Genomic DNA, 13,694 nt, shown 5'->3' on the forward strand with positions numbered 1-13,694 from the left:
TTTGTCCTTGCTGTATACAACCTACACTAATATATTTTTTTATGTTATGTTAATCACCATACATTACATCATTAGTTTGATGTAGTGTTCCATGATTCATTGTTTGTGTATAACACCCAGTGCTCCATGCAGTATGTGCCCTCTTTAATACCCATCACCAGGCTAACCCATCCCCCCACCCCCTCCCCTCTAGAAGCCTCAGTTTGTTTCTCAGAGTCCATAGTCTCTCATGGTTCGTATCCCCCTCCGATTTCCTCCCCTTCATTTTTCCCTTCCTGCTATCTTCTTTTTCTTCTTCTTCTTCTTTTTAATATAATGTATTATTTGTTTCAGAGGTACAGGTCTGTGATTCAACAGTCTTGCACAATTCACTGCGCTCACCATAGCACATACCCTTCCCAATGTCTATCACCCAGCCACCCCATCCCTCCCACCCCCCACCACTCCAGCAACCCTCAGTTTGCTTCCTGAGATTAAGAATTCCTCATATCAGTGAGGTCATATGATACATGTCTTTCTCTGATTGACTTATTTCACTCAGCATTATACCCTCCTGTTCCATCCATGTCGTTGCAAATGGCAAGATCCCATTCCTTTTGAGGGCTACGTAATATTCCATTGTATATATATACCACTTCTTCTTTATCCATTCATCTGTCGATGGACATCTTGGCTCTTTCCACAGTTTGGCTATTGTGGGCATTGCTGCTATAAACATCGGGATGCATGTACCCCCTTCAGATCCCTACATTTGTATCTTTGGGGTAAATACCCAGTAGTGCAATTGTTGGATTGTATGGTAGCTCTATTTTCAACTTTTTGAGGAACCTCCATACTGTTTGCCAGAGTGGCTGCACCAGCTTGCATTCCCACCAACAGTGTATAACCTACACTAATATTTAATAAATGTCTTTCTTTGAATTTACTCTTTCTTTTTACAGATACACATGTTCTGGTCTTATCCTGAACAGTCATGTCCTTGAATCACGGTTTTGTTCACTAATTATATTTTTTCTAACAAATAAAAGTGAAAATAAGTAACTATTGTTTTCAAATTAATCCATTTTCTATGGAAAATTCTATTATGCATAAAGCAGTGAGAATATACCAAGCTTAGATGTCTCATATGGAAAAATGTCACAAGTGCTAAATAGGCAAAAGGAATCACACACACAAGAGTTACTATAGTCTGAATGTTTATTTTCCCACAAAATTCATATGTTGAAAACCTAATGCCCAGTGTGATAATATTAGCAAGAGGAGGTGATTAGGTCCTGAGAACCCTCGTGAAAGGAATTAGTGCCCTTATAAAAGGGACCTGAGAGAGCTTCCTTGCCCCTTTCAGCATGTTGAGGTCACAGAGAAAAGATAGCAGGCTAACAAGTAAGCCTTCCTCACCAGACACCAATCTTCCAATACCATAATCTTGGACTTTCCAGGCCCAAGAAGTGTGAGAAATAAATGCTTGTTGTCTATAAACCACCTGGTTTGTGGTATTTTTGTTTCTAGCAGCCCAAACAGACTAAACCAAGCATGTATTGTAAGATTGCATCTTATATATTAGCATTTATATAGAGAACAAAAATACACAAAATCAATCCAGGTTTTTAGAAGTTGGGTTATTGGCTATCTTTGGCTGGGAGAGACTTATAACAGTAAGGAGAATAAGGATTACTCTTTCTTGATCTGGGTGATAGTTTCCACAAGTGTGTTCAGTTTATGAAAAATCATCAAATTGTGCACTTAGGATCTATGTACTCCATGCATTCCCACTGCCTTTGCTGTTGTTTCTAGGGTTGCTGATTTTTCCCCTCATTTTTCTACATTTCATATCTGGGATGGTCTTACTGCCGGGTGCATTTTCCCTTTATGTTATCCAATAACATGCTAAGTACCTATCATCTTCAATTTTATATCATGTTACAAAGGCAATAAAGCAAGGGGGCCTTGTACTTTCAACATAGGACTTTTAATGTTTTACAAAGATTTTAGAGAAAAAAAAGTTTTTATTTGGACCTTTTAAATTTCCACCTGTTTGTAAAATTCTCACATAAGATCTTGGCTAAGACATACACACAATTCAATTTTTTTCTCTTCGAGCCCCTGGTCCAGGTTGCTTGGACCATACACATGTATCTTGACATTCTCTCCATTTTCTCTCTGAAATCTTGCTCAGAACTCGTTCTTGTATCTCTTTGATTTCCATGCTCGTCTAGATACTAAGTTAAATACTATATTCTCAAATAAGAACTTCTATTCCTTCCACCACACATGTGATTTGGATGAATTTAACGAATACCTTAGCTCTATCCCAATTCTAAAAGTCTATGAAGTACCATTAATATATTTAAGAGTTTGTTAACTAAGTATTACTTATTTAATCAAAGCTTTGCTGACTCTTAGCTCTTTTGTCAAAAGCATAGTAAGCTCCCTGCAAGTATTTGATAAATAATTACTCAAGTGATGTCACTTGAGTAATTAATTTTAAAGGATTCTTTAAAGAGGTGCATTGGTGGCAATTTTACACTCATTGCTGACTATTTATTTTTAAGGACCATTTAAGTAAATTGTGAAAATCAAATTGGTCCTGTATGTGCGTATTAACACAGTTCAGAAATTCAGGAATTAATCATAGTTAATTTAATGATGACAAGACTACATGATTATTAGAATTAAATCTGCATGCTAATTTGTACCCCATGGCTCCTAGTGACTTTTGCATTCTGTTTTATTATAAAGAAAATTGTGAAGAAAAGAATATGTTTTGAACATGGAATTCACATCTACCTTAGAAAGTTTAGGAAATCTTAGCACATGTTAGAGTGTCCTGAGTTGGCTCAACTACTTGATTAACCTGATATGCAGAAGAGAACTTTGAAAATTGAATGAAAAAAAGATTTTTTTTCAAAGACAGGTATTGATGAGCCCAGGATTCTAATGGATATAAAATTAATATTAAAAAGAGTATACATAATATTTTTATTAGAAATCTTCCAGATACTTCTCTAGTTAAGGTCAGTTTAAAGGCAGTTTTTGATAATGTGTCACTTGAGACTAGAATTGATTCTCAAACTACAGATGTAATTGGCTATATTTTTTAGCACAGCCATGGTTTTGTCCATTTGATCCATTTGAGAGAATAGATCTATTAATTTTGTGGCATTTTGAACATTTTATTGTTGTGTTTCAAATGACATTTTTGGACACTTGTATGTGAACCCCTTGATGACAGGATCTATTTCTCATTCAACACCGTGCTATAGACCAAGTCAATTATAAATGCACAGCAAAGGGGCGGAGCAAGATGGCAGAGGAGTAGGAGACCTGGATTTCGTCTCCTCTCAGGAATTCAGCTGGATAGGGATCAAACCATTCTGAACACCTACAAACTCAACAGGAGATAGAAGAAAAGAAGAGCAACAACTCTCTCATCAGAAAAGCGACCACTTTCTGGAAGGTAGGTCATGCGGAGAAGTGAATCCGAGGTGATATTCGGGAGGATAGACGGCGGGGGAGGGGCCTCCATTGGCCGCTTCTGGCAAGTGATAGAGCCGCAGAGCACAAAATCAGAACTTTTAGAAGTTGGCTCCGCTGAGGGACCTCACTCCGGCTAAGTGGGGGGTGGAACCCTCGTGGGACAGTGTGGTCTCAGGACCCTTGGGTCACAGAAAGACCAGGGGTGCCTGAGTGTGGCAGAGCTCCCAGGTATCGGAGCAGGGAAGCCAGCTGCAGAGGTGGAGCCCAGGCGTGGGCTCTCAGCTCGGGGTTGCCATAAACTATGATCCGCGGCACAGTCGGGCCATTGCTCCTCCAGCAGGGACCCAACAAGCGGCAGATCCGGAGAGACTCCCCTTCCTCCCCCGGAGGAGCAGCGCAGCAGTGCACTGCAGGGATCTGCTGGGTTTGGAGACTCCACATGGGGTTGTGTGCCAGAGATAGAAACGCTGGATCACAGGCCAGGTGAGCACAGAGTGCGGCCGGAGACCGGGGAGGCGGGAGTGACTGACTGCTTTTCTCTGGGGGCTCAATGAGGAGTGGGGCCCTGAGTTCTTGGCTCCTCCAAGGTGGAGATTGGGAAGCCGCCATTTTCACTCTTGGCCTCCAAAGCTGGACAGAAAGCTTTCAGGGAACAAAAGCTCCCGAGAGCAAACCCAGGCAGATTACTTAGCCCTGACTGGGCAAGGGCGGGGCAATTCTGCCTCCAGCAAAGACATTTGGGAACCACGGCAACAGGCCCCTCCCCAGAAGATCAGCGAGAACAGCCAGCCAAGACCAAGTTTACCGATCAATGAGAACGGCAGAACTCCAGCGCTAGGGGAATACTGCACATAGAATCCATGGCTTTTTTACCATGATTCTTTAGTTTTTCAAAGTTAATTTTTTTTAACTTTTTTTTTTTGAATTTTTCTTTTTCCCTTTTTCAACCAACATCTTATCAATCCCTTTTTTAAAAAACATTTTTGTTTTTCATTTTTAGAGTCATATTCTATCCCTTCATAGTAGTTACCCTTATTTTTGGCATATATATATATAAGTTGTTCTCTCTTTAAAATTTTGAGATAGTTTCTTCTAACAGATCAAAATATACCCTAAATCTCTAGTGTATGGTTTTGTTCTACTCTCCTGCCTGATCACATTGTCTCCATTATTTTTTTCTTTTTTTTTAAATCCTCTTCTTTCTTTTTTCAAACAACTTCTTATCAATTCCTTTTATAAAATTTTTTATAATTTTCATCTTTACAGTCATATTCCATCCCTTCATCGTATCAACCCTTCTTTTTGTACACATATAAGTTTTTCTTTCTTTAAAATTTTGGGAGGCACTTTCTTCTAACGGACCAAAATACACCCAAAATCTAATGATCTATGCACCAGCCTGATCATATTTGATCATATTCTGGTTTTTTGTTTTGTTTTTATCTTTTTCTTTTCTTTTTTCTTTTCTCTTTCTTTCCCTTTCTTTCCCCCAGCTTCAGGTCTTTTTTGATTTGTTTAGAGTATATTTTCTAGGGACATTTTACCCTGTTAGCATTTTGTTCTCTCATTCATCTGTTCTCCTCTGGACAAAATGACAAGACAGAAAAAATCACCTCAACAAAAAGAACAAGAGGTAGTACCGACTGCCAGGGACCTACTCAATACGGACATTAGTACGAGGTCAGATCTAGAGTTCAGAATCATCACTTTAAAGATACTAGCTGGGCTTGAAAAAAGCATGGAAGTTATTAGAGAAACCCTTTCTGGAGAAATAAAAGAACTAAAATCTAACCAAATTGAAATCAAAAAGGCTATTAATGAGGTGCAATCAAAAATGGGGGCGCTAACTGCTAGGAAAAATGAGGCAGAAGAGAGAATCAGTGATATAGAAGACCAAATGATGGAAAATAAAGAAGCGGAGAAAAAGAGAGATAAACAACTACTGGATCACGAGGGCAGAATTCGAGAGATAAGCGATACCATAAGACGAAACAACATTAGAATAATTGGGATCCCAGAAGAAGAAGAAAGAGAGAGGGGCAGAAGGTATAATGGAGCAAATTATAGCAGATAACTTCCCTAATTTGGGGAAGGAAACAGGCATCAAAATCCAGGAAGCACAGAGAATCTCAAAATCAATAGAAATAGGTCAACACCCCAACATCTAATAGTAAAACTTACAAGTCTCAGAAACAAAGAGAAAATCCTGCAAGCAGCTCTGGAGAAGAGATATGTAACCTACAATGGTAGAAACATTAGACTGGCAACAGACCTATCCACAGAGACCTGGTGGGCCAGAAAGGACTGGCAGGATATATTCAGAGCACTAAATGAGAAAAATATGCAGCCAAGAATACTATATCCAGCTAGGCTGTCATTGAAAATAGAAGGAGAGATAAAAAGCTTCCAGGACAAAAAACTAAAGGAATTTGCAAACACGAAACCAGTGCTACAAGAAATATTGAAAGGGGTCCTCTAAGCAAAGAGAGAGCCTAAAAGCAACATAGACCAGAAAGGAACACAGACAATATACAGTAATAGTCACCTTATAGGCAATACAATGGCACTAAATTCATATCTTTCAATAGTTCCCCTGAATGTAAAAGGGCTAAATTCCCCAATCAAAAGACATAGGCTATCAGATTGGATTAAAAAACAAGACCCATTGATATGCTGTCTGCAAGAGACTCATTTTAGAACCAAAGACACGCCCAGATTGAAAGTGAGCAGGTGGAAAATGACTTACCATGCTAATGGACACCAAAAGAAAGCTGGGGTGGCAATCCTTATATCAGACAAATTAGATTTTAAACCAAAGACTATAATAAGAGATAAGGAAGGACATTATATCCTACTTAAAGGGTCTATCCAACAAGAAGATCTAACAATTGTAAATATCTATGCCCCTGGGGCGCCTGGGTGGCTCAGTTGGTTAAGCGACTGCCTTCGGCTCAGGTCATGATCTTGGAGTCCCTGGATCGAGTCCCGCATCAGGCTCCCTGATTGTCAGGGAGTCTGCTTCTCCCTCTGACCCTCCCCCCCTCATGTGCTTTCTCTCTCTCATTCTCTCTCTCTCAAATGAATAAATAAAATCTTTAAAAAAAAAAATCTATGACCCTAACATGGGAGCAGCCAATTCTATAAGGCAATTAATAACAAAAGCAAAGAAACACATTGACGACAATACAATAATAGTGGGGGACTTTAACAACCCCCTCAATGAAATGGACAGATCATCTAAGCAAAAGATCAACAAGGAAATAAAGACTTTAAATGACACACTGGACCAAATGGACTTCACAGACATATTCAGAACATTCCATCCCAAAGCAACAGAATGCACATTCTTCTCTAGTGCCCATGGAACATTCCCCAGAATAGATCACATCCTAGGTCATAAATCAGGTCTCAACTGGTACCAAAAGATTGGTATCATTCCGTGCCTATTTTCAGACCACAATGCTTTGAAACTAGAACTCAATCACAAGAGGAAAGTCAGAAAGAATTCAAATACATGGAGGCTAAAGAGCATCCTACTAAAGAATGAATGGGTCAGGAAATTAAAGAAGAATTTAAAAAATTCATGGAAACAAATGAAAATGAAAACACAACTGTTCAAAATCTTTGGGATGCAGCAAAGGCAGTCCTAAGAGGAAAGTATATAGCAATACAAGCCTTTCTCAAGAAACAAGAAAGGTCTCAAGTACACAACCTAACCCTACACCTAAAGGAGCTGGAGAAAGAACAGCAAATAAAGCCTAAACCCAGCAGGACAAGAGAAATCATAAAGATCAGAGCAGAAATCAATGAAATAGAAACCAAAAGAACAGTAGAACAGATCAACGAAACTAGGAGCTGGTTCTTTGAAAGAATTAACAAGATTGATAAACCCCTGGCCAGACTTACCAAAAAGAAAAGAGAAATGACCCAAATCAACAAAATCATGAATGAAAGAGGAGAGATCACAACTAACACCAAAGAAATAAAAACAATTATAAGAACATATTATGAGCAACTATATGCCAGCAAATTAGATAACCTGGAAGAAATGGATGCATTCCTAGAGATGTATCAACTACCAAAACTGAACCAGGAAGAAATAGAAAACCTGAACAGACCTATAACCACTAAGGAAATTGAAACAGTCATCAAAAATCTCCCAACAAACAAAAGCCCAGGGCCAGATGGCTTCCCAGGGGAATTCTGCCAAACATTTAAAGAAGAATTAATACCTATATTTTGAAACTGTTCCAAAAAATAGAAATAGAAGGAAAACTTCCAAACTCGTTTTATGAGGCCACCATTACCTTGATCCCCAAACCAGACAAAGACCCCATCAAAAAGGATAATTGCAGACCAATCTCCTTGATGAACATGGATGCAAAAATTCTCACCAAAATACTAGCCAATACGATCCAACAGTACATTAAAAGGATTATTCACCACGACCAAGTGGGATTTATCCCTGGGCTGCAAGGTTGGTTCAACATCCGCAGATCAATCAACGTGATACAATACATTAATAAAAGAAAGAACAAGAATCATATGATCCTCTCAATAGATGCAGAAAAAGCATTTGACAAAGTACAGCATCCTTTCTTGATCAAAAGTCTTCAGAGTATAGGAATAGAGGGTACATACCTCAATATCATAAAAGCCATCTATGAAAAACCTATAGTGAATATCATTCTCAATGGGGAAAAACTGAGAGCTTTCCCCCTAAGGTCAGGAATGCGGCAGGGATGTCCACTATCACCACTGCTATTCAACATACTATTAGCAGTCCTAGCCACAGCAATCAGACAACAAAAAGAAATCAAAGGCACCCAAATTGGCAAAGAAGAAGTCAAACTCTCACTCTTTGCAGATGATATGATACTTTATGTGGAAAACCCCAAAGACTCCACCCCAAAACTGCTAGAACTTATACAGGAATTCAGTAAAGTGGCAGGATATAAAATCAATGCACAGAAAGCAGTGGCATTCCTATACACCAACAACAAGACAGAAGAAAGAGAAATTAAGGAGTCGATCCCATTTACAATTGCACCCAAAACCATAAGATACCTAGGAATAAATCTAACCAAAGAGGCAAAGGATCTGTACTCAGAAAACTATAAAATACTCATGAAAGAAATTGAGGAAGACACAAAGGAATGGAAAAATGTTCCATGCTCATGGATTGGAAGAACAAATATTGTGAAGATGTCAATGCTACCTAGAGCAATCTACACATTCAATGCAATCCTCATCAAAGTACCATCCACTTTTTTCATGAAATGGAACAAATAATCCTAAAATTTGTATGGAACCAGAAAAGACCCCGAATAGCCAGAGGAATGTTGAAAAAGAAAAGCAAAGCTGGCGGCATCACATTCCAGACTTCCAGCTCTATTACAAAGCTGTCATCATCAAGACGGTATGGTACTGGCACAAAAACAGACACATAGATCAATGGAACAGAATAGAGAGCCCAGAAATGGACCCTCAACTCTATGGTCAACTCATCTTTGACAAAGCAGGAAAGAATGTCCAATGGAAAAAAGTCAGTCTCTTCAACAATTGGTGTTGGGAAAATTGGACAGCCACATGCAGAAGAATGAAACTGGACCATTTCCTTACAACACACAGAAAAATAGACTGCCAATGGTTGAAAGACCTAAATGTGAGACAGGAATCCATCAAAATGCTTGAGGAGAATACAGGCAGCAACCTCTTCAACCTCAGCCGCAGCAACTTCTTCCTAGAAACATCGCCAAAGGCAAGGGAAGCAAGGGCAAAAATGAACTATTGGGACTTCATCAAGATAAACAGCTTTTGCACAGCAAAAGAAACAGTCAACAAAACCAAAAGACAACCGACAGAATGGGAGAAGATATTTGCAAATGACATATCAGATAGAGGGCTAGTATCCAAAATCTATAAAGAACTTATCAAACTCAACCCCCAAAGAACAAATGATCCAATCAAGAAATGGGCAGAAGACATGAACAGACATTTTTCCAAAGAAGACATCCAAATGGCCAACAGACACAGGAAAAAGTGCTCAACATCGCTCGGCATCAGGGAAATCCAAATCAAAACCTCAATGAGATACCACCTCACACTAGTCAGAATGGCTAAAATTAACAAGTCAGGAAACGACAGATGTTGGCGGATGCGGAAAAAGGGGAACCCTCCTACACTGTTGGTGGGAATGCAAGCTGGTGCAACCACTCCGGAAAACAGTATGGAGGTTCTTCAAAAAGTTGAAAATGGAGCTACCTTACGATCTAGCAATTGCACTACTAGGTATTTACCCCAAATATACAAATGTAGGGATCCGAAGGGGTATGTGCACCCCGATGTTTATAGCAGCAATGCCCACAATAGCCAAACTGTGGAAAGAGCCAAGATGTCCATTGACAGATGAATGGATAAAGAAGAAGTGGTATTATATACAATGGAATATTATGCAGCCATCAAAAGGAATGAGATCTTGCCATTTGCAATGACGTGGATGGAACTGGAGGGTGTTATGCTGAGCGAAATAAGTCAATCAGAGAAAGACATGTATCATATGACCTCACTGATATGAGGAATTCTTAATCGCAGGAAACAAACTGAGGGTTGCTGGAGTGGGGGTGGGGTGGGAGGGATGGGGTGACTGGTTGATAGACACTGGGGAGGGTATGTGCTATGGTGAGTGCTGTGAATTGTGCAAGACTGTTGAATTACAGATCTGTACCTCTGAAACAAATAATGCAATATATGTTAAGAAAAAAAAAAAGAAGATAGGAGGGGAAGAATGAAGGGGGGGAAATCGGAGGGGTAGACGAACCATGAGAGACGATGGACTCTGAAAAACAAACTGAGGGTTCTAGAGGGGAGGGGGGGTGGAAGGATGGGTAGCCTGGTGATGGGTATTAAAGAGGGCACGTTCTGCATGGAGCACTGTGTGTTATGCACAAACAATGAATCATGGAACACTACATCAAGAACTGATGATGTAATGTATGGTGATTAGCATAGCAATAAAAATTTTTTTTAAAAAAGTGTTCCCTTCACATTTAATCTCTTTGATGTATCTGCATCCCAAATAATAAGAAGGATTTCAGTTTATTATCTGACTCCATTTTATTTTCTTTTTACTTTTACCAGATGGAAATGTCACCAAATGAAGATACTAACCACATTCAATGTTGGTGTGAGAATGACAGGTAATTATTGCTTTAACTCAAATGCTCATATGCTAATGGACTAGCAACAGTTACTGATATCATCATAATAGGCCACCAGGAAAAAATGTTTCAGAAGTCTCATATTAGACTGGCTGGGATGAGATATACAATTACCTCCAAGGATGAGATGTATCACTGTCACTGTGGCTTCTCAGAGTGTGAACACAGAGAATGACACACATCAAGGGAAAGTAAGAAATAGCACTAATGCTCAAAATGTCTGTACCATGTCTAAGTGCTGAGGGAACTGAACTGGAAGATCTCTTGATAAAATATTATCACCTGTGTTTCCATTTTTATCTAAAACATGGCACTTCACATACTTGCTGGAACCAATGTCTTGAATACGTCTTGCCCTATGAACTTCTAGACACAAAACTGAATTCATGGATATATGGAATCAGAGTGAAATTTAAGGATATTCTCCTTCAATTTTGGCATTTGATAAAAGACGCTTCTTGGCAGCCCTGCTTTTGAACCATCCTGAATTTATGGGAGTGCATGGCAGTTCCAGAACTCAATCCTAAATTCATTGTTTTTTAAGTAGTTGGCAGGACTCCCTTGTCAGTTCCCCGGTGTATATTTTGCATTGTTGTTGACTTTTAATTTCTGTCTGTTGTAACTAGATTCTCTTAAAATCTTCAGTTCCTATTAGCTCCTCCCTTAGGAAGAGGATTACAAAAGGAAAAGAATCTAATTAGATTGCACATTACTTATTAGGACATATTTGCTAATGGATCAATACATAGATACCATCTCCTTACAACTGTCTCTTCTGCCAATCAAATGTTCTAGGATTCATTTTTTATATTTGGATATTATTAGAAGAGCTTTGGTGCTGGTTTATGGTTTAGGGGTTGTGTCAAGGATTTGTTAATTACGTATATTAATGGGAATATTTCTTCCAAGGAAGATGCTTACAATGGCATTGACTTGAATATTTTTTGAGTGTCTCAGTGTAAAAATGGAACTGAGACATTGTTCCACAAACAAATGACCCCAGCAACAATTTGATTATACTCACTGATCCTGTAAGAAATTTGGCAAGGACATAGTGAGTCAACTTTTCTCTGTTTCAATGTCCTTAAATGACTGGGGTGCCTTAATCTTAAGGGTGTTGGAACAGCAGGGACTGCGGATCCATTTCCATGTTAACTTCTTCACTCACAACACCTGTTGCCTGAGTTGTGATGGCTGAAGAATGGACTCAGGTGACACTCTTAAGCAAGTCACCTGTATGTTGCCTCTGGCATTGCAGTGTCAGAGTAGTTGGACTTCTACTTGTCAGCTTGTTAAATTTCCACGAGTAAGTATTACAGTAAACAAGGTAAAACCTGTATGACTTTTTATGAGCTAGGTTTGGAATTCATCTAGATGTATTTATGGGCTGAGGTGGTGATAGGCCCACCCACATTCAAGGAAATGGGACACACACTCCATCCCTCAATTGAAGAATGTTAAAGGATTTGTTTAGGTTTTTTGAAACCTTCACAGACACGTACATCTTATTTGCTAATGAAGAAATTTGACATTCTACTTCTTTAGACATTCTAATACCAGCAATGCAAAATAAAATCATTTATGCTTATAATGAAAACTATTACAAGGATAAATGCCAGAGAGTTAAAATATGGTTATTTATTGGTAAAAGGGATTGCGACAACTTTTAGAAACAAAAAATAATAAAATATAAAAAATGAAAAAAAATAAAATAAATGCACACCAAATGCTTAATGTCTGACCTCTAGTGTATGGGAATCTGCATAATGATTACTAAGATCTGGTGAGGCTCTGATGTAATGTATAGAAAAGAGTTTTGTGACTTTTTCTAGGACAATTTGCTTGTTAAATTTTACCGAAGTTCTCAAGTTTTTTCCAGGACAAGATTCCAAGTTTAAGGTTTTTGGCAAAATGACATAAAAAATTTAAATTGAGAAAGACTCAACCTATCCTTTTTACATGAAGGAGCTGACAATTTTGTGATTTATAAGTATTTAAGCTGTCACTGGCCACCCAGTGTCTTGCTAATGATTTTTCCCCTTTAGATGACAAATCCAACTGATTAACTGTCCTAATTGCAACTGTGCATATCCATCCTTAGCAGGAGTCTGAGTAATTTAGAAGATACATTTTTTTTTAATATTTAACTATGTAGTTAACTTTATTGGTGCTATTTTTTAACTAGAAATTTGCTTGAAACTTTAAAATGTAGACAGAATTTCTTTATATAGTCATAATACTTAAATATACTATGTGCCTGGTTTAAAAGGATAAGTAAACTTAGATGTGTTCAGCAATTTATTTGAATAGTAAGGGTGTGTGAAACTTTCAGGAATATGTCTATAACATGGTAGAACACATTAAAACACATTTTTGAAGAATGACTATAGATATAACCAAAAGATTTATTACTCTAAAGAAAAATTAACTTAGGCTCATTTAAAAATTTAGTCTTAGGGGATTTAAATTCTATATAGTGTATCCCTAACATATGTCAATTTATATAACACACTGCAAAGATTACATTGATTACTTAAAGGGGCTGTACATAATAAAACAAAAAAGGACTATTGAAATTTTTATGCCTTTTTTATAACAAAATTAAATATTAGATAATTCTATTTCAATATCAATTCCTTCTTAACAAATATTCCAATATGTAATCGGTTTATTATAAATTTTAGTAAATATAGTAACCTATAATATTGGTTTATTTAAAAGTGGCATTTGGTGAGCCTACAGATAATATAATAAATAGATAAATGTGTTTCTAGTCAATAAAAGTTTTCCTAATCATAAATATATTTTTCAAGTGTGTGATTCTACTGCAATTATTCTTAAAATTGTTGCTGTTTAGAAAAAAAAAATCTTCCAAAATAACTGTTACGTAATGTGGAAAAGTAAAACAAACCTGGTTAATTCTTTCAGAAGGTTTTTCAGTACCTGTAATTAAGAACAAATTTGCATCTTTTTTTTTTTATTTATTTGAGAGAGAGA

The sequence above is a fragment of the Neomonachus schauinslandi genome, chromosome 2 (assembly GCF_002201575.2).
Source record: "Neomonachus schauinslandi chromosome 2, ASM220157v2, whole genome shotgun sequence".
In the NCBI taxonomy this organism is placed as follows: domain Eukaryota; kingdom Metazoa; phylum Chordata; class Mammalia; order Carnivora; family Phocidae; genus Neomonachus; species Neomonachus schauinslandi.